This window comes from Astyanax mexicanus, chromosome 3 (assembly GCF_023375975.1).
Source record: "Astyanax mexicanus isolate ESR-SI-001 chromosome 3, AstMex3_surface, whole genome shotgun sequence".
Lineage (NCBI taxonomy): Eukaryota > Metazoa > Chordata > Actinopteri > Characiformes > Acestrorhamphidae > Astyanax > Astyanax mexicanus.
Genome location: NC_064410.1, coordinates 63951653 through 63970000, shown reverse-complemented (window position 1 = coordinate 63970000; position 18348 = coordinate 63951653). Strand labels below are relative to the sequence as shown.

Here is an 18348-nt window from a genome sequence, read left to right as displayed (position 1 = left end):
AGTGTTCTACACGATTTAACCCCGTAGTTCTCAGTAGTAAACCATTACCAGGACTGAGAACTAATGGTTTAGTGTTTAGTTCAGGTGTATTGGGAGCAGAGGATTTGCAGCTAGTCTGTAGGCGTTGGGTTTTTAACCCTCTCTGCTTCTTGCTTGTAGCTGCTCACTTGGCATTACTGGCTACTGATATAATTTAGGGTGTTTCTAGTTTGCTATGGTTTCACACAATTTTTCACACGTTTTAAAACTTGGGCTCGTCCGGGATTTGAACCCGGGACCTCTCGCACCCGAAGCGAGAATCATACCCCTAGACCAACGAGCCAGATGTTACAAACTCTTATCACCATTGTTGCATCACCAACATCTGATCTGTTGGTGTATAAAGTAACATCTACTCTATGGAGATGGAAAGAGCTAAAATCAGTTAAAAACTCCAGTCTGCAAAAATGTGTTATTTCTAACCAGTTAATAAGATGCTGAATCTATCTATCTATCTATCTATCTATCTATCTATCTATCTATCTATCTATCTATCTATCTATCTATCTATCTATCTATCTAATCTAATCTAATCTAATCTACAGTTTTAACTGACATATAGATATAAAATTAGGGCTGGTCCGGGATTTGAACCCGGGACGATTTCATACCCCTAGACCAACGATCTATATTGTCTAGTTCTCCCCTGATGTGGACCCGGGGTTTGTAGTTTACAGAACCTGTAGCTTAAAATTAAAGTAAAAAACAAACCTTTCTTAAAAAACTAACTTATTCTTTTGAGGTTTTGTCTACTTTTATTATTAATATTTATTATGTATTTTAATGTTAATACTTGTATGTGTGAACACTATTTTCTTGTTTGTGTATCTTATCTGATCTACAGGGTTTAAAAGCAGGGCTCGTCCGGGATTTGAACCCGGGACCTCTCGCACCCTAAGCGAGAATCATACCCCTAGACCAACGAACCAGATGCAAAGTTGCAGTATTTAGTTCGCTCCAGATGTGGACCTGGGGTTTGTAGTTCTCTCCAGATGTAGACCTTGGATTTGTATTCCTCTCCAGATGTGGATCTGGGGTTTGTAGTTCTCTCCAGAAGTATACCTAAAATTTGTAGTTCTCTCCAGATGTGGAGCTGGGGTTTGTAGTTCTCTTCAGATGTGGAGCTGGGGTTTGTAGTTCTACTCAGATGTGGAGCTGGGCTTTGTAGTTCTCTCCAGATGTAGAACTTAGATTTGTAGTTCTCTTCAGATGTGGAGCTGGGGTTTGTAGTTCTCTTTAGATGTGGAGCTGGGGTTTGTAGTTCTCCTCAGATGTGGAGCTGGGGTTTGTAGTTCTCTCTAGATGTGGATCTAGGGTTTGTAGTTCTCTCTCTCTTCAGAAATCAATATTTGGTGGAATAACCCTGATTTTTAATCACAGTTTTTTTTCATGCATCTTGGCATCATGTTCTCCTCCACCAGTCTTACACACTGCTTTTGGATAACTTTATGCTGCTTTACTCCTGGTGCAAAAATTCAAGCAGTTCAGTTTGGTGGTTTGATGGTTTGTGAACATCCATCTTCCTCTTGATTATATTCCAGAGGTTTTTAATTTGGTAAAATCGAAGAAACTCATCAGTTTTAAGTGTTCTCTTATTTTTTATCCAGAGCTTTATTGTGGGATGTTACTAGTTTACAATGATTAGAAGTTTTTTAAGTTTCACACATTTTTAAAAGCAGGGCTCATCTGGGATTTGAACCCGGGACCTCTCACACCCAAAGCGAGAATCATAGCCCTAGACCAACGAGCCAGATGTACAGTAGCTCGAAGTTACATGTGACACTGATTTTGAGTTGATTGCTATAGTTTAGCCTCCTCGTAAATAATAATTAGCCCAGGTTAGTCTGTTCTCCCTTAAAATATTACGTCTTAATTCTTAAAGTCAACTGTTTTTATTTTTTGAAGAGTGGCCCTAAAACGATGACGTGATAATCCTTAGAAATAGGGCATAAAATATAAAATGTTGAAAGATTAACATCATGTTTGATTGGCTATAGATAGTCAGTCACTAAGCTCGTATTCACCTGTTGATTGGCTCTATGTCTGTGGGGGGCGGGGCATAGAGGGGAACGAGGGGAGAGAAGCGCAGCTGATTCGTGTTGAAATTTAACCTGAAAAACATCTTATATATGTAATTTTGTAAAGTCAGAAAACTATTAAACTGTGGACTGAAGACCCTGTACAGACTACTGACACCACAGACAGTGAAGAGCAGTGAATCCTCCCATCAGGAAAGGTAGGAATGATAAAGAAGGAACGATAAAGAAAGCTGGTCCTAATATAGTGGAGAGCGCCTAACCCTGATCCAGGAGGAACACCTCCCTCTACATACTAGTGTTCTACACGATTTAACCCCGTAGTTCTCAGTAGTAAACCATTACCAGGACTGAGAACTAATGGTTTAGTGTTTAGTTCAGGTGTATTGGGAGCAGAGGATTTGCAGCTAGTCTGTAGGCGTTGGGTTTTTAACCCTCTCTGCTTCTTGCTTGTAGCTGCTCACTTGGCATTACTGGCTACTGATATAATTTAGGGTGTTTCTAGTTTGCTATGGTTTCACACAATTTTTCACACGTTTTAAAACTTGGGCTCGTCCGGGATTTGAACCCGGGACCTCTCGCACCCGAAGCGAGAATCATACCCCTAGACCAACGAGCCAGATGTTACAAACTCTTATCACCATTGTTGCATCACCAACATCTGATCTGTTGGTGTATAAAGTAACATCTACTCTATGGAGATGGAAAGAGCTAAAATCAGTTAAAAACTCCAGTCTGCAAAAATGTGTTATTTCTAACCAGTTAATAAGATGCTGAATCTATCTATCTATCTATCTATCTATCTATCTATCTATCTATCTATCTATCTATCTATCTATCTATCTATCTATCTATCTATCTATCTATCTATCTATCTATCTATCTTATTTAATCTACAGTTTTAACTGACATATAGATATAAAATTAGGGCTGGTCCGGGATTTGAACCCCGGACGATTTCATACCCCTAGACCAACGAGCTATATTGTCTAGTTCTCCCCTGATGTGGACCCGGGGTTTGTAGTTTACAGAACCTGTAGCTTAAAATTAAAGTAAAAAACAAACCTTTCTTAAAAAACTAACTTATTCTTTTGAGGTTTTGTCTACTTTTATTATTAATATTTATTATGTATTTTAATGTTAATACTTGTATGTGTGAACACTATTTTCTTGTTTGTGTATCTTATCTGATCTACAGGGTTTAAAAGCAGGGCTCGTCCGGGATTTGAACCCGGGACCTCTCGCACCCTAAGCGAGAATCATACCCCTAGACCAACGAGCCAGATGCAAAGTTGCAGTATTTAGTTCGCTCCAGATGTGGAGCTGGGTTGTTTTTGTTCTCTACAGATGTAGACCTGGGATTTTGTAGTTCTCCTCAGATGTGGAGTTGAGGTTTGTAGTTCTCTCCAGATGTAGACCTAAGATTTGTAGTTTTCTCCAGATGTGGAGCTGGGGTTTGTAGTTCTCTCCAGATGTAGACCTGGGATTTTGTAGTTCTCCTCAGATGTGGAGCTGAGGTCTGTAGTTCTCTCCAGATGTAGACCTAAGATTTGTAGTTTTCTCCAGATGTGGAGCTGGGGTTTGTAGTTCTCTCTAGATATGGATCTAGGGTTTGTAGTTCTCTCTCTCTTCAGAAACCAATATTTGGTGGAATAACCCTGGTTGGTTTTTAATCACAGTTTTCATGCATCTTGGCATCATGTTCTCCTCCACCAGTCTTACACACTGCTTTTGGATAAATTTATGCTGCTTTACTCCTGGTGTAAAAATTCAAGCAGTTCAGTTTGGTGGTTTGATGGTTTGTGATCATCCATCTTCCTCTTGATTATATTCCAGAGGTTTTTAATTTGGTAAAATCGAAGAAACTCATCATTTTTAAGTGTTCTCTTATTTTTTATCCAGAGCTTTATTGTGGGATGTTACTAGTTTACAATGATTAGAAGTTTTTTAAGTTTCACACATTTTTAAAAGCAGGGCTCGTCCGGGATTTGAACCCGGGACCTCTCGCACCCAAAGCGAGAATCATACCCCTAGACCAACGAACCAGATGTACAGTAGCTCGTAGTTACATGTGACACTGATTTTGAGCTGATTGCTGTAGTTTAGCCTCCTCGTAAATAATAATTAGCCCAGGTTAGTCTGTTCTCCCATAAAATATTACGTCTTAATTCTTAAAGTCAACTGTTTTTATTTTTTGAAGAGTGGCCCTAAAACGATGACGTGATAATCCTTAGAAATAGGGCATAAAATATAAAATGTTGAAAGATTAACGTCATTTTTGATTGGCTATAGATAGTCAGTCACTAAGCTCGTATTCACCTGTTGATTGGCTCTATGTCTGTGGGGGGCGGGGCATAGAGGGGAACGAGGGGAGAGAAGCGCAGCTGATTCGTGTTGAAATTTAACCTGAAAAACATCTTATATATGTAATTTTGTAAAGTCAGAAAACTATTAAACTGTGGACTGAAGACCCTGTACAGACTACTGACACCACAGACAGTGAAGAGCAGTGAATCCTCCCATCAGGAAAGGTAGGAATGATAAAGAAGGAACGATAAAGAAAGCTGGTCCTAATATAGTGGAGAGCGCCTAACCCTGCTCCAGGAGGAACACCTCCCTCTACATACTAGTGTTCTACACGATTTAACCCCGTAGTTCTCAGTAGTAAACCATTACCAGGACTGAGAACTAATGGTTTAGTGTTTAGTTCAGGTGTATTGGGAGCAGAGGATTTGCAGCTAGTCTGTAGGCGTTGGGTTTTTAACCCTCTCTGCTTCTTGCTTGTAGCTGCTCACTTGGCATTACTGGCTACTGATATAATTTAGGGTGTTTCTAGTTTGCTATGGTTTCACACAATTTTTCACACGTTTTAAAACTTGGGCTCGTCCGGGATTTGAACCCGGGACCTCTCGCACCCGAAGCGAGAATCATACCCCTAGACCAACGAGCCAGATGTTACAAACTCCAGATGTGGATCTGGGGTTTGTAGTTCTCTCCAGATGTATACCTAAGATTTGTAGTTCTCTCCAGATGTGGAGCTGGGGTTTGTAGTTCTCTTCAGATGTGGAGCTGGGGTTTGTAGTTCTCTCTAGATGTGGATATAGGGTTTGTAGTTCTCTCTCTCTTCAGAAATCAATATTTGGTGAAATAACCCTGGTTGGTTTTTAATCACAGTTTAAACTGCCATATAGATATAAAATTAGGGCTGGTCCGGGATTTGAACCCCGGACGATTTCATACCCCTAGACCAACGAGCTATATTGTCTAGTTCTCCCCTGATGTGGACCCGGGGTTTGTAGTTTACAGAACCTGTAGCTTAAAATTACAGTAAAAAACAAACCTTTCTTAAAAGCTAATTTATTCTTTTGAGTTTTTTTCTATTTTTATTATTAATATTTATTATGTATTTTAATGTTAATACTTGTATGTGTGAACACTATTTTCTTGTTTGTGTATCTTATCTGATCTACAGGGTTTAAAAGCAGGGCTCGTCCGGGATTTGAACCCGGGACCTCTCGCACCCTAAGCGAGAATCATACCCCTAGACCAACGAGCCAGATGCAAAGTTGCAGTATTTAGTTCGCTCCAGATGTGGAGCTGGGTTGTTTTTGTTCTCTACAGATGTAGACCTGGGATTTTGTAGTTCTCCTCAGATGTGGAGCTGAGGTCTGTAGTTCTCTCCAGATGTAGACCTAAGATTTGTAGTTTTCTCCAGATGTGGAGCTGGGGTTTGTAGTTCTCTCTAGATATGGATCTAGGGTTTGTAGTTCTCTCTCTCTTCAGAAATCAATATTTGGTGGAATAACCCTGGTTGGTTTTTAATCACAGTTTTCATGCATCTTGGCATCATGTTCTCCTCCACCAGTCTTACACACTGCTTTTGGATAAATTTATGCTGCTTTACTCCTGGTGTAAAAATTCAAGCAGTTCAGTTTGGTGGTTTGATGGTTTGTGATCATCCATCTTCCTCTTGATTATATTCCAGAGGTTTTTAATTTGGTAAAATCGAAGAAACTCATCATTTTTAAGTGTTCTCTTATTTTTTATCCAGAGCTTTATTGTGGGATGTTACTAGTTTACAATGATTAGAAGTTTTTTAAGTTTCACACATTTTTTAAAGCAGGGCTCGTCCGGGATTTGAACCCGGGACCTCTCGCACCCAAAGCGAGAATCATACCCCTAGACCAACGAGCCAGATGTACAGTAGCTCGAAGTTACATGTGACACTGATTTTGAGCTGATTGCTGTAGTTTAGCCTCCTCGTAAATAATAATTAGCCCAGGTTAGTCTGTTCTCCCTTAAAATATTACGTCTTAATTCTTAAAGTCAACTGTTTTTATTTTTTGAAGAGTGGCCCTAAAACGATGACGTGATAATCCTTAGAAATAGGGCATAAAATATAAAATGTTGAAAGATTAACGTCATTTTTGATTGGCTATAGATAGTCAGTCACTAAGCTCGTATTCACCTGTTGATTGGCTCTATGTCTGTGGGGGGCGGGGCATAGAGGGGAACGAGGGGAGAGAAGCGCAGCTGATTCGTGTTGAAATTTAACCTGAAAAACATCTTATATATGTAATTTTGTAAAGTCAGAAAACTATTAAACTGTGGACTGAAGACCCTGTACAGACTACTGACACCACAGACAGTGAAGAGCAGTGAATCCTCCCATCAGGAAAGGTAGGAATGATAAAGAAGGAACGATAAAGAAAGCTGGTCCTAATATAGTGGAGAGCGCCTAACCCTGATCCAGGAGGAACACCTCCCTCTACATACTAGTGTTCTACACGATTTAACCCCGTAGTTCTCAGTAGTAAACCATTACCAGGACTGAGAACTAATGGTTTAGTGTTTAGTTCAGGTGTATTGGGAGCAGAGGATTTGCAGCTAGTCTGTAGGCGTTGGGTTTTTAACCCTCTCTGCTTCTTGCTTGTAGCTGCTCACTTGGCATTACTGGCTACTGATATAATTTAGGGTGTTTCTAGTTTGCTATGGTTTCACACAATTTTTCACACGTTTTAAAACTTGGGCTCGTCCGGGATTTGAACCCGGGACCTCTCGCACCCGAAGCGAGAATCATACCCCTAGACCAACGAGCCAGATGTTACAAACTCTTATCACCATTGTTGCATCACCAACATCTGATCTGTTGGTGTATAAAGTAACATCTACTCTATGGAGATGGAAAGAGCTAAAATCAGTTAAAAACTCCAGTCTGCAAAAATGTGTTATTTCTAACCAGTTAATAAGATGCTGAATCTATCTATCTATCTATCTATCTATCTATCTATCTATCTATCTATCTATCTATCTATCTATCTATCTATCTATCTATCTATCTATCTATCTATCTATCTATCTATCTTATTTAATCTACAGTTTTAACTGACATATAGATATAAAATTAGGGCTGGTCCGGGATTTGAACCCCGGACGATTTCATACCCCTAGACCAACGAGCTATATTGTCTAGTTCTCCCCTGATGTGGACCCGGGGTTTGTAGTTTACAGAACCTGTAGCTTAAAATTAAAGTAAAAAACAAACCTTTCTTAAAAAACTAACTCATTCTTTTGAGGTTTTGTCTACTTTTATTATTAATATTTATTATGTATTTTAATGTTAATACTTGTATGTGTGAACACTATTTTCTTGTTTGTGTATCTTATCTGATCTACAGGGTTTAAAAGCAGGGCTCGTCCGGGATTTGAACCCGGGACCTCTCGCACCCTAAGCGAGAATCATACCCCTAGACCAACGAGCCAGATGCAAAGTTGCAGTATTTAGTTTGCTCCAGATGTGGAGCTGGGTTGTTTTTGTTCTCTACAGATGTAGACCTGGGATTTTGTAGTTCTCCTCAGATGTGGAGTTGAGGTTTGTAGTTCTCTCCAGATGTAGACCTAAGATTTGTAGTTTTCTCCAGATGTGGAGCTGGGGTTTGTAGTTCTCTCCAGATGTAGACCTGGGATTTTGTAGTTCTCCTCAGATGTGGAGCTGAGGTCTGTAGTTCTCTCCAGATGTAGACCTAAGATTTGTAGTTTTCTCCAGATGTGGAGCTGGGGTTTGTAGTTCTCTCTAGATATGGATCTAGGGTTTGTAGTTCTCTCTCTCTTCAGAAATCAATATTTGGTGGAATAACCCTGGTTGGTTTTTAATCACAGTTTTCATGCATCTTGGCATCATGTTCTCCTCCACCAGTCTTACACACTGCTTTTGGATAAATTTATGCTGCTTTACTCCTGGTGTAAAAATTCAAGCAGTTCAGTTTGGTGGTTTGATGGTTTGTGATCATCCATCTTCCTCTTGATTATATTCCAGAGGTTTTTAATTTGGTAAAATCGAAGAAACTCATCATTCTCTTATTTTTTATCCAGAGCTTTATTGTGGGATGTTACTAGTTTACAATGATTAGAAGTTTTTTAAGTTTCACACATTTTTAAAAGCAGGGCTCGTCCGGGATTTGAACCCGGGACCTCTCGCACCCAAAGCGAGAATCATACCCCTAGACCAACGAACCAGATGTACAGTAGCTCGTAGTTACATGTGACACTGATTTTGAGCTGATTGCTGTAGTTTAGCCTCCTCGTAAATAATAATTAGCCCAGGTTAGTCTGTTCTCCCTTAAAATATTACGTCTTAATTCTTAAAGTCAACTGTTTTTATTTTTTGAAGAGTGGCCCTAAAACGATGACGTGATAATCCTTAGAAATAGGGCATAAAATATAAAATGTTGAAAGATTAACGTCATTTTTGATTGGCTATAGATAGTCAGTCACTAAGCTCGTATTCACCTGTTGATTGGCTCTATGTCTGTGGGGGGCGGGGCATAGAGGGGAACGAGGGGAGAGAAGCGCAGCTGATTCGTGTTGAAATTTAACCTGAAAAACATCTTATATATGTAATTTTGTAAAGTCAGAAAACTATTAAACTGTGGACTGAAGACCCTGTACAGACTACTGACACCACAGACAGTGAAGAGCAGTGAATCCTCCCATCAGGAAAGGTAGGAATGATAAAGAAGGAACGATAAAGAAAGCTGGTCCTAATATAGTGGAGAGCGCCTAACCCTGATCCAGGAGGAACACCTCCCTCTACATACTAGTGTTCTACACGATTTAACCCCGTAGTTCTCAGTAGTAAACCATTACCAGGACTGAGAACTAATGGTTTAGTGTTTAGTTCAGGTGTATTGGGAGCAGAGGATTTGCAGCTAGTCTGTAGGCGTTGGGTTTTTAACCCTCTCTGCTTCTTGCTTGTAGCTGCTCACTTGGCATTACTGGCTACTGATATAATTTAGGGTGTTTCTAGTTTGCTATGGTTTCACACAATTTTTCACACGTTTTAAAACTTGGGCTCGTCCGGGATTTGAACCCGGGACCTCTCGCACCCGAAGCGAGAATCATACCCCTAGACCAACGAGCCAGATGTTACAAACTCCAGATGTGGATCTGGGGTTTGTAGTTCTCTCCAGATGTATACCTAAGATTTGTAGTTCTCTCCAGATGTGGAGCTGGGGTTTGTAGTTCTCTTCAGATGTGGAGCTGGGGTTTGTAGTGCTCCTCAGATGTGGAGCTGGGGTTTGTAGTTCTCTCTAGATGTGGATATAGGGTTTGTAGTTCTCTCTCTCTTCAGAAATCAATATTTGGTGAAATAACCCTGGTTGGTTTTTAATCACAGTTTAAACTGCCATATAGATATAAAATTAGGGCTGGTCCGGGATTTGAACCCCGGACGATTTCATACCCCTAGACCAACGAGCTATATTGTCTAGTTCTCCCCTGATGTGGACCCGGGGTTTGTAGTTTACAGAACCTGTAGCTTAAAATTACAGTAAAAAACAAACCTTTCTTAAAAGCTAATTTATTCTTTTGAGTTTTTTTCTATTTTTATTATTAATATTTATTATGTATTTTAATGTTAATACTTGTATGTGTGAACACTATTTTCTTGTTTGTGTATCTTATCTGATCTACAGGGTTTAAAAGCAGGGCTCGTCCGGGATTTGAACCCGGGACCTCTCCCACCCTAAGCGATAATCATACCCCTAGACCAACGAGCCAGATGCAAAGTTGCAGTATTTAGTTCGCTCCAGATGTGGAGCTGGGTTGTTTTTGTTCTCTACAGATGTAGACCTGGGATTTTGTAGTTCTCCTCAGATGTGGAGCTGAGGTCTGTAGTTATCTCCAGATGTAGACCTAAGATTTGTAGTTTTCTCCAGATGTGGAGCTGGGGTTTGTAGTTCTCTCTAGATATGGATCTAGGGTTTGTAGTTCTCTCTCTCTTCAGAAATCAATATTTGGTGGAATAACCCTGATTTTTAATCACAGTTTTTTTTCATGCATCTTGGCATCATGTTCTCCTCCACCAGTCTTACACACTGCTTTTGGATAACTTTATGCCTTTACTCCTGGTGCAAAAATTCAAGCAGTTCAGTTTGGTGGTTTGATGGTTTGTGAACATCCATCTTCCTCTTGATTATATTCCAGGTTTTTAATTTGGTAAAATCAAAGAAACTCATCATTTTTAAGTGTTCTCTTATTTTTTATCCAGAGCTTTATTGTGGGATGTTACTAGTTTACAATGATTAGAAGTTTTTTAAGTTTCACACATTTTTAAAAGCAGGGCTCGTCCGGGATTTGAACCCGGGACCTCTCGCACCCAAAGCGAGAATCATACCCCTAGACCAACGAGCCAGATGTGCAGTAGCTCGAAGTAACATGTGACACTGATTTTGAGCTGATTGCTGTAGTTTAGCCTCCTCGTAAATAATAATTAGCCCAGGTTAGTCTGTTCTCCCTTAAAATATTACGTCTTAATTCGTAAGGTCAACTGTTTTTATTTTTTGAAGAGTGGCCCTAAAACGATGACGTGATAATCCTTAGAAATAGGGCATAAAATATAAAATGTTGAAAGATTAACGTCATTTTTGATTGGCTATAGATAGTCAGTCACTAAGCTCGTATTCACCTGTTGATTGGCTCTATGTCTGTGGGGGGCGGGGCATAGAGGGGAACGAGGGGAGAGAAGCGCAGCTGATTCGTGTTGAAATTTAACCTGAAAAACATCTTATATATGTAATTTTGTAAAGTCAGAAAACTATTAAACTGTGGACTGAAGACCCTGTACAGACTACTGACACCACAGACAGTGAAGAGCAGTGAATCCTCCCATCAGGAAAGGTAGGAATGATAAAGAAGGAACGATAAAGAAAGCTGGTCCTAATATAGTGGAGAGCGCCTAACCCTGATCCAGGAGGAACACCTCCCTCTACATACTAGTGTTCTACACGATTTAACCCCGTAGTTCTCAGTAGTAAACCATTACCAGGACTGAGAACTAATGGTTTAGTGTTTAGTTCAGGTGTATTGGGAGCAGAGGATTTGCAGCTAGTCTGTAGGCGTTGGGTTTTTAACCCTCTCTGCTTCTTGCTTGTAGCTGCTCACTTGGCATTACTGGCTACTGATATAATTTAGGGTGTTTCTAGTTTGCTATGGTTTCACACAATTTTTCACACGTTTTAAAACTTGGGCTCGTCCGGGATTTGAACCCGGGACCTCTCGCACCCGAAGCGAGAATCATACCCCTAGACCAACGAGCCAGATGTTACAAACTCCAGATGTGGATCTGGGGTTTGTAGTTCTCTCCAGATGTATACCTAAGATTTGTAGTTCTCTCCAGATGTGGAGCTGGGGTTCGTAGTTCTCTTCAGATGTGGAGCTGGGGTTTGTAGTGCTCCTCAGATGTGGAGCTGGGGTTTGTAGTTCTCTCTAGATGTGGATATAGGGTTTGTAGTTCTCTCTCTCTTCAGAAATCAATATTTGGTGAAATAACCCTGGTTGGTTTTTAATCACAGTTTAAACTGCCATATAGATATAAAATTAGGGCTGGTCCGGGATTTGAACCCCGGACGATTTCATACCCCTAGACCAACGAGCTATATTGTCTAGTTCTCCCCTGATGTGGACCCGGGGTTTGTAGTTTACAGAACCTGTAGCTTAAAATTAAAGTAAAAAACAAACCTTTCTTAAAAAGCTAATTTATTCTTTTGAGGTTTTGTCTACTTTTATTATTAATATTTATTATGTATTTTAATGTTAATACTTGTATGTGTGAACACTATTTTCTTGTTTGTGTATCTTATCTGATCTACAGGGTTTAAAAGCAGGGCTCGTCCGGGATTTGAACCCGGGACCTCTCGCACCCAAAGCGAGAATCATACCCCTAGACCAACGAGCCAGATGCAAAGTTGCAGTATTTAGTTTGCTCCAGATGTGGAGCTGGGTTTTTTTTTTGTTCTCTACAGATGTAGACCTGGGATTTTGTAGTTCTCCTCAGATGTAGACCTAAGATTTGTAGTTCTCTCCAGATGTGGAGCTGGGGTTTGTAGTTCTCTCTAGATATGGATCTAGGGTTTGTAGTTCTCTCTCTCTTCAGAAATCAATATTTGGTGGAATAACCCTGGTTTTTAATCACAGTTTTTTTCATGCATCTTGGCATCATGTTCTCCTCCACTAGTCTTACACATTGCTTTTGGATAACTTTATGCCTTTACTCCTGGTGCAAAAATTCAAGCAGTTCAGTTTGGTGGTTTGATGGTTTGTGAACATCCATCTTCCTCTTGATTATATTCCAGAGGTTTTTAATTTGGTAAAATCGAAGAAACTCATCAGTTTTAAGTGTTCTCTTATTTTTTATCCAGAGCTTTATTGTGGGATGTTACTAGTTTACAATGATTAGAAGTTTTTTAAGTTTCACACATTTTTAAAAGCAGGGCTCGTCCGGGATTTGAACCCGGGACCTCTTGCACCCAAAGCGAGAATCATACCCCTAGGCCAACGAGCCAGATGTACAGTAGCTCGTAGTTACATGTGACACTGATTTTGAGCTGATTGCTGTAGTTTAGCCTCCTCGTAAATAATAATTAGCCCAGGTTAGTCTGTTCTCCCTTAAAATATTACGTCTTAATTCTTAAAGTCAACTGTTTTTATTTTTTGAAGAGTGGCCCTAAAACGATGACGTGATAATCCTTAGAAATAGGGCATAAAATATAAAATGTTGAAAGATTAACGTCATTTTTGATTGGCTATAGATAGTCAGTCACTAAGCTCGTATTCACCTGTTGATTGGCTCTATGTCTGTGGGGGCGGGGCATAGAGGGGAACGAGGGGAAAGAAGCACAGCTGATTCGTGTTGAAATTTAACCTGAAAAACATCTTATATATGTAATTTTGTAAAGTCAGAAAACTATTAAACTGTGGACTGAAGACCCTGTACAGACTACTGACACCACAGACAGTGAAGAGCAGTGAATCCTCCCATCAGGAAAGGTAGGAATGATAAAGAAGGAACGATAAAGAAAGCTGGTCCTAATATAGTGGAGAGCGCCTAACCCTGATCCAGGAGGAACACCTCCCTCTACATACTAGTGTTCTACACGATTTAACCCCGTAGTTCTCAGTAGTAAACCATTACCAGGACTGAGAACTAATGGTTTAGTGTTTAGTTCAGGTGTATTGGGAGCAGAGGATTTGCAGCTAGTCTGTAGGCGTTGGGTTTTTAACCCTCTCTGCTTCTTGCTTGTAGCTGCTCACTTGGCATTACTGGCTACTGATATAATTTAGGGTGTTTCTAGTTTGCTATGGTTTCACACAATTTTTCACACGTTTTAAAACTTGGGCTCGTCCGGGATTTGAACCCGGGACCTCTCGCACCCTAAGCGAGAATCATACCCCTAGACCAACGAGCCAGATGTAAAGTTGCAGTATTTAGTTCGCTCCAGATGTGTAGCTGGGTTTTTTTTTGTTCTCTACAGATGTAGACCTGGGATTTTGTAGTTCTCCTCAGATGTGGAGCTGAGGTTTGTAGTTTTCTCCAGATGTGGAGCTGGGTTTTGTAGTTCTCTCAAGATGTGGAGCTGGGGTTTGTAGTTCTCTCTAGATGTGGATCTAGGGTTTGTAGTTCTCTCTCTCTTCAGAAATCAATATTTGGTGGAATAACCCTGATTCTTAATCACAGTTTTTTTTCATGCATCTTGGCATCATGTTCTCCTCCACCAGTCTTACACACTGCTTTTGGATAACTTTATGCTGCTTTACTCCTGGTGCAAAAATTCAAGCAGTTCAGTTTGGTGGTTTGATGGTTTGTGATCATCCATCTTCCTCTTGATTATATTCCAGAGGTTTTTAATTTGGTAAAATCAAAGAAATTCATCATTTTTAAGTGTTCTCTTATTTTTTATTCAGAGTTTTATTGTGGGATGTTACTAGTTTACAATGATTAGAAGTTTTTTAAGTTTCACACATTTTTAAAAGCAGGGCTCGTCCGGGATTTGAACCCGGGACCTCTCGCACCCAAAGCGAGAATCATACCCCTAGACCAACAAGCCAGATACAGTTATATCATTTAGATGTGTCCCAGTTGTGGATCTGGCGTTTTGTAGTTCTCTCCAGATATGGAGCTGGGGTTTGTAGTTCTCTCCAGATATGGATTTAGGGTTTGTAGTTCTCTCCAGATGTGGAGCTGGGGTTTGTAGTTCTCTCCAGATATGGATCTAGGGTTTGTAGTTCTTTCCAGATGTGGAGCTGGGGTTTGTAGTTCACTGCAGATGTAGATCTGTGGGATGTAGGTCGCTCCAGATGTGGAGCTAAAGTTTGTAGTTCTCTCTAGATGTGGATCTGGGGTTCGTATTTTTCCCCAGATGTGAATCTGGGGTTTTTAGTTCTCTCCAGATGTGGAGCTGGGGTTTGTAGTTCTCTCCAGATGTGGAGTGTGGACCTGGGGCTTGTAGTTCTCTAAAGATGTTCTATAGAACTGCCACATCTTAGAGTGAAGATTCTTAAAGATTAAAATTAAAGTAAGAAAACAAAGCTCTCATTCTAATGGTTATTATGTTATCCTGGGTGGTTGCTCTGGTGTTGCTAGGTGATGACCCTTTCTCAGAATCTTTGTAATAGTTCTTAGTAAATGTCTTCTACAGTTCTGCAGGTGAGATCAGCGGTACACATGCATCATGTCTGCTGTTTTGCTCTTACAAGGTCAAATACTACAATTATATCATATTATCGTATCAGATCAGAAGAAAACTATGGCTTATAAACACATCCCTTAGACGTTACAGATTCTTCTCATGAGATGTTCCAAGTTGGCACCACTGGAGGGCAGCACATGATCATCTTATGCCCATATAAACCACCACAACACACCTGCACCAGGTAAATTACCCCCCACACATGATCCGAGTTCAGGAAATTAATATTTTAATTACAGTCTTAATGCATTTAGACAGGCATCAATCATTTATTTTAAATAATCAGATTTACTGATTCGCACAAGAGTGATTCCGTAGATCAATGTAAAAATCTGATTAATCAGATGTTTCAGTGCATGTATGTATACTCTTAACAGAAGTATTCTGGGATGTCTCAGTCTGTATATTTATATTCTTAACTGGAGTATTCTGGGATGTCTCAGTGCATGTAGATATACTCTTAACCAGAATACTCTGGGATGTTTTAGTGCACAAGATATACTCTTAACCAGGGTATTTTGGGATTTCTCAGTGCTTGTATTTATACTCCTAACCGGAGTATTCTGGGATGTCTAGGTGCATGTATATTAAGCCCTGCAAAAAATGAAGAGAGCAATTCTGAATTAGTTTCTTTGGTTTTGCTAATTATAGGTAAATGTTTGTTTTATTCTATAAACTACAAACATCTATCCCAAACTCCAAATAAAATTATTATCATTTAGAGCATTTATTTGCATTAATTTGAAATAACAAAAAAGATGCAGAACTTTCAGACCTCAAATAATGCAAAGAAAACAAGTTCATATTCATAAAGTTTTAAGAGTTCAGAAATAATCAATATTTGGTGGAATAATCCTGGTTTTTTTCATGCATCTTGGCATCATGTTCTCCTCCACCAGTCTTACACACTGCTTTTGGATAACTTTATGCTGCTTTACTCCTGGTGCAAAAATTCAAGCAGTTCAGTTTGGTGGTTTGATGGTTTGTGATCATCCATCTTCCTCTTGATTATATTGATTATTTTTTTTAATTTGGTAAAATCAAGAAACTCATCAGATTTCTTATTTATTTGCTGACACTAATGTGCAAATGCACACACACAGTTTGTCTAGTGCCTGAAGAAAATATATACACACTAAGAAAAGTAAGTTTTGTACAGATTTGTACTTAAAAGAGTATAAAGCTTGTTTCTGGGGCTGTAACTTATATATTTTATATATTGAGGTACAAAAAAGTACCTTTCAGTGAAAGTCCTTTTTGTATCCATGTTTTTTGTACCTGTAAAGATTATAAACATTATAAACATTATCACCAACTGAATATGTGTCAAGAACTTGATGATCCAAAATTGTCTGGCTTTCAAATAAAAATATATAATTCAAATATATGTAGTTTATTAGTACAGTGATACAGAATACTGAAAAATACCTTTTGGCTGCAGGTTAAATGGTACAAATCTGTACTTATTGATGTAAGGAATTACTTTTTTACTTCAGAGAGAACAAAACTGACCTTGTAAAGACCTGTATTGTACCTTTGAGGGAACAATTATAAAGAGTGTAGCTTTGAGTACAAAAAAGTACTTCCCACTAAACAAAGAGACGTTAAACGATATCTTTTCTAGGTAATTTTTGCACGTCCAATTGTGGTCTCCTGAAGGTACAGACTGTGACGCCAGATGACGTCTATTTTTGCGACGTCTTCCACACGTTCAATATTGACGTCCCCCAGACCTTCAGATAAGGGCTAATTCTAGTCCAAATTAGGTAATTGTAGACGTCTTTTCTACGTTTAAGGTTAAAGGTTTAAGGTTCAAATCTGCTGCTAAGTCAAACAATGCTACAAGTAGGTTTACCGGAACACAAAACAGCTTCACCCCATTCTGGTTCTAGTTTTGCACGTTAGTTTTACAATAAATTGCATTTTAATCCTCCTCTTTTTTCACTCACTGTGTTGATTTTGAATGGAATCCTCTGTTGTGTAAATATATATATACTGTGGTAGGCCCCTGGGGTAGGGGGCATGACCACTGTGACCCGGAAGGAGGAAGCACACAGAGAACACAGACACGGGGAGTAAATGAGACTCAAAACATACCTTTATTCGGCTTTTAAATGCCCTCCACCACACCCAAAAACAACTCAAAAGAACATACTATGGCCCAATGGGGCTCTAGAGTAGAAATGTTTAACTTTAGTTTAAGTTAAAGGTCCGTGCAGCCTCAGCCCTCAGCTCCCCAGTCAAAGTCCTCTCTTCAGTGAGCTGAGGCTGAGTTTTATACCTGTCCCAGCCGGCTGCTTAATCAGTCCGGATGCGAGCCAGCTGGGACACATTGGGCTGTGCGCTCCGGCGTGGGGCGGACCCACGATTCCCCCACCTCCTCACGCCACAATATATATATAATAAAACAGCACATTTTAACTATGGGCAATGTTTAGCTATCCTTAGGTAGCTAGCTAGTTAGCTAGTTCGCTAGTCCGCTAGCTGCCTGGGAAAAGAGGCCACACAAACTGCATTTAAAAAAAAAAAAAAAAAAAAAAAACATAATACCTAAATTCTTTAAATAGATACAAAATATGATGTAATTAGTAATAAACAATGATTAATAATAAATATTCATATTGATCAATGATATTGATAACAGCAAGGTTGATAAATAAATATAAAAATAATAAATATATTATTTAATAACGTACGTCCCCAGGACGTCCAAAACAGTTACCTGGTCCTTGGAATTGGACCGACGGACGCGATATATAGACCGTTTCAGAGGAATATTCATGAGCGTAGGAAGTGACGTAGCTGTTACTAGAACACTTCCGTTTAGCGGTAAACAGCGTTCAAAACAGTGGACGTAACTTTTTAATTTAACATGAACTCAAACTTCACCTAATCTGAGAGTCACAAACACTGAAAATCAGGTCAGATTGTTCTTTAAACAAGTGAACTATGGAGGACCAAAAATGACATAAGTATAAATAAATACACATATAAATGTGTAAATATATAAATAAATAAATGAATAAATAAATGAATGTTGAAATGAATAAATATATAAATAAATGCACATATAAATGAATAAAGAAATAAATATATAAATAAATAAATACATGCACAAATAATTGTATAGGTAAATAAATTAATTAATAAATACATTTCTTATTTATATATTTATTTATTCACTTCTAAGTGCATTTATTTATGTCAACATTTATTTATTTATACTTATGTTATTTTTGGTCCTCCAT

General features: G+C 39.1%; 19 non-coding genes across 19 annotated transcripts; all 19 read right to left on the bottom strand.

Annotated features, from left to right (window-relative positions):
• Positions 1 to 250: 250 nt before the first annotated feature.
• trnap-cgg (transfer RNA proline (anticodon CGG)) lies at positions 251 to 322 on the bottom strand. Its single transcript has one exon. It is a non-coding gene; the product is annotated as a tRNA-Pro (tRNA).
• Positions 323 to 895: 573 nt separating this feature from the next.
• On the bottom strand, positions 896 to 967 carry trnap-agg (transfer RNA proline (anticodon AGG)). The gene has a single exon. It is a non-coding gene; the product is annotated as a tRNA-Pro (tRNA).
• A 1655-nt stretch (positions 968 to 2622) lies between these two features.
• Positions 2623 to 2694, bottom strand: trnap-cgg (transfer RNA proline (anticodon CGG)). The gene has a single exon. It is a non-coding gene; the product is annotated as a tRNA-Pro (tRNA).
• A 591-nt stretch (positions 2695 to 3285) lies between these two features.
• trnap-ugg (transfer RNA proline (anticodon UGG)) lies at positions 3286 to 3357 on the bottom strand. Its single transcript has one exon. It is a non-coding gene; the product is annotated as a tRNA-Pro (tRNA).
• Positions 3358 to 4048: 691 nt separating this feature from the next.
• trnap-ugg (transfer RNA proline (anticodon UGG)) lies at positions 4049 to 4120 on the bottom strand. The gene has a single exon. It is a non-coding gene; the product is annotated as a tRNA-Pro (tRNA).
• An 833-nt stretch (positions 4121 to 4953) lies between these two features.
• trnap-cgg (transfer RNA proline (anticodon CGG)) lies at positions 4954 to 5025 on the bottom strand. The gene has a single exon. It is a non-coding gene; the product is annotated as a tRNA-Pro (tRNA).
• Positions 5026 to 5559: 534 nt separating this feature from the next.
• On the bottom strand, positions 5560 to 5631 carry trnap-agg (transfer RNA proline (anticodon AGG)). Its single transcript has one exon. It is a non-coding gene; the product is annotated as a tRNA-Pro (tRNA).
• Positions 5632 to 6197: 566 nt separating this feature from the next.
• Positions 6198 to 6269, bottom strand: trnap-ugg (transfer RNA proline (anticodon UGG)). Its single transcript has one exon. It is a non-coding gene; the product is annotated as a tRNA-Pro (tRNA).
• An 833-nt stretch (positions 6270 to 7102) lies between these two features.
• On the bottom strand, positions 7103 to 7174 carry trnap-cgg (transfer RNA proline (anticodon CGG)). The gene has a single exon. It is a non-coding gene; the product is annotated as a tRNA-Pro (tRNA).
• Positions 7175 to 7765: 591 nt separating this feature from the next.
• On the bottom strand, positions 7766 to 7837 carry trnap-agg (transfer RNA proline (anticodon AGG)). The gene has a single exon. It is a non-coding gene; the product is annotated as a tRNA-Pro (tRNA).
• Positions 7838 to 8518: 681 nt separating this feature from the next.
• Positions 8519 to 8590, bottom strand: trnap-ugg (transfer RNA proline (anticodon UGG)). Its single transcript has one exon. It is a non-coding gene; the product is annotated as a tRNA-Pro (tRNA).
• Positions 8591 to 9423: 833 nt separating this feature from the next.
• Positions 9424 to 9495, bottom strand: trnap-cgg (transfer RNA proline (anticodon CGG)). The gene has a single exon. It is a non-coding gene; the product is annotated as a tRNA-Pro (tRNA).
• Positions 9496 to 10060: 565 nt separating this feature from the next.
• trnap-agg (transfer RNA proline (anticodon AGG)) lies at positions 10061 to 10132 on the bottom strand. The gene has a single exon. It is a non-coding gene; the product is annotated as a tRNA-Pro (tRNA).
• A 562-nt stretch (positions 10133 to 10694) lies between these two features.
• Positions 10695 to 10766, bottom strand: trnap-ugg (transfer RNA proline (anticodon UGG)). Its single transcript has one exon. It is a non-coding gene; the product is annotated as a tRNA-Pro (tRNA).
• Positions 10767 to 11599: 833 nt separating this feature from the next.
• Positions 11600 to 11671, bottom strand: trnap-ugg (transfer RNA proline (anticodon UGG)). Its single transcript has one exon. It is a non-coding gene; the product is annotated as a tRNA-Pro (tRNA).
• A 566-nt stretch (positions 11672 to 12237) lies between these two features.
• trnap-ugg (transfer RNA proline (anticodon UGG)) lies at positions 12238 to 12309 on the bottom strand. The gene has a single exon. It is a non-coding gene; the product is annotated as a tRNA-Pro (tRNA).
• A 534-nt stretch (positions 12310 to 12843) lies between these two features.
• trnap-ugg (transfer RNA proline (anticodon UGG)) lies at positions 12844 to 12915 on the bottom strand. Its single transcript has one exon. It is a non-coding gene; the product is annotated as a tRNA-Pro (tRNA).
• Positions 12916 to 13747: 832 nt separating this feature from the next.
• trnap-agg (transfer RNA proline (anticodon AGG)) lies at positions 13748 to 13819 on the bottom strand. Its single transcript has one exon. It is a non-coding gene; the product is annotated as a tRNA-Pro (tRNA).
• A 567-nt stretch (positions 13820 to 14386) lies between these two features.
• trnap-ugg (transfer RNA proline (anticodon UGG)) lies at positions 14387 to 14458 on the bottom strand. The gene has a single exon. It is a non-coding gene; the product is annotated as a tRNA-Pro (tRNA).
• Between the last annotated feature and the right edge of the window lie 3890 nt (positions 14459 to 18348).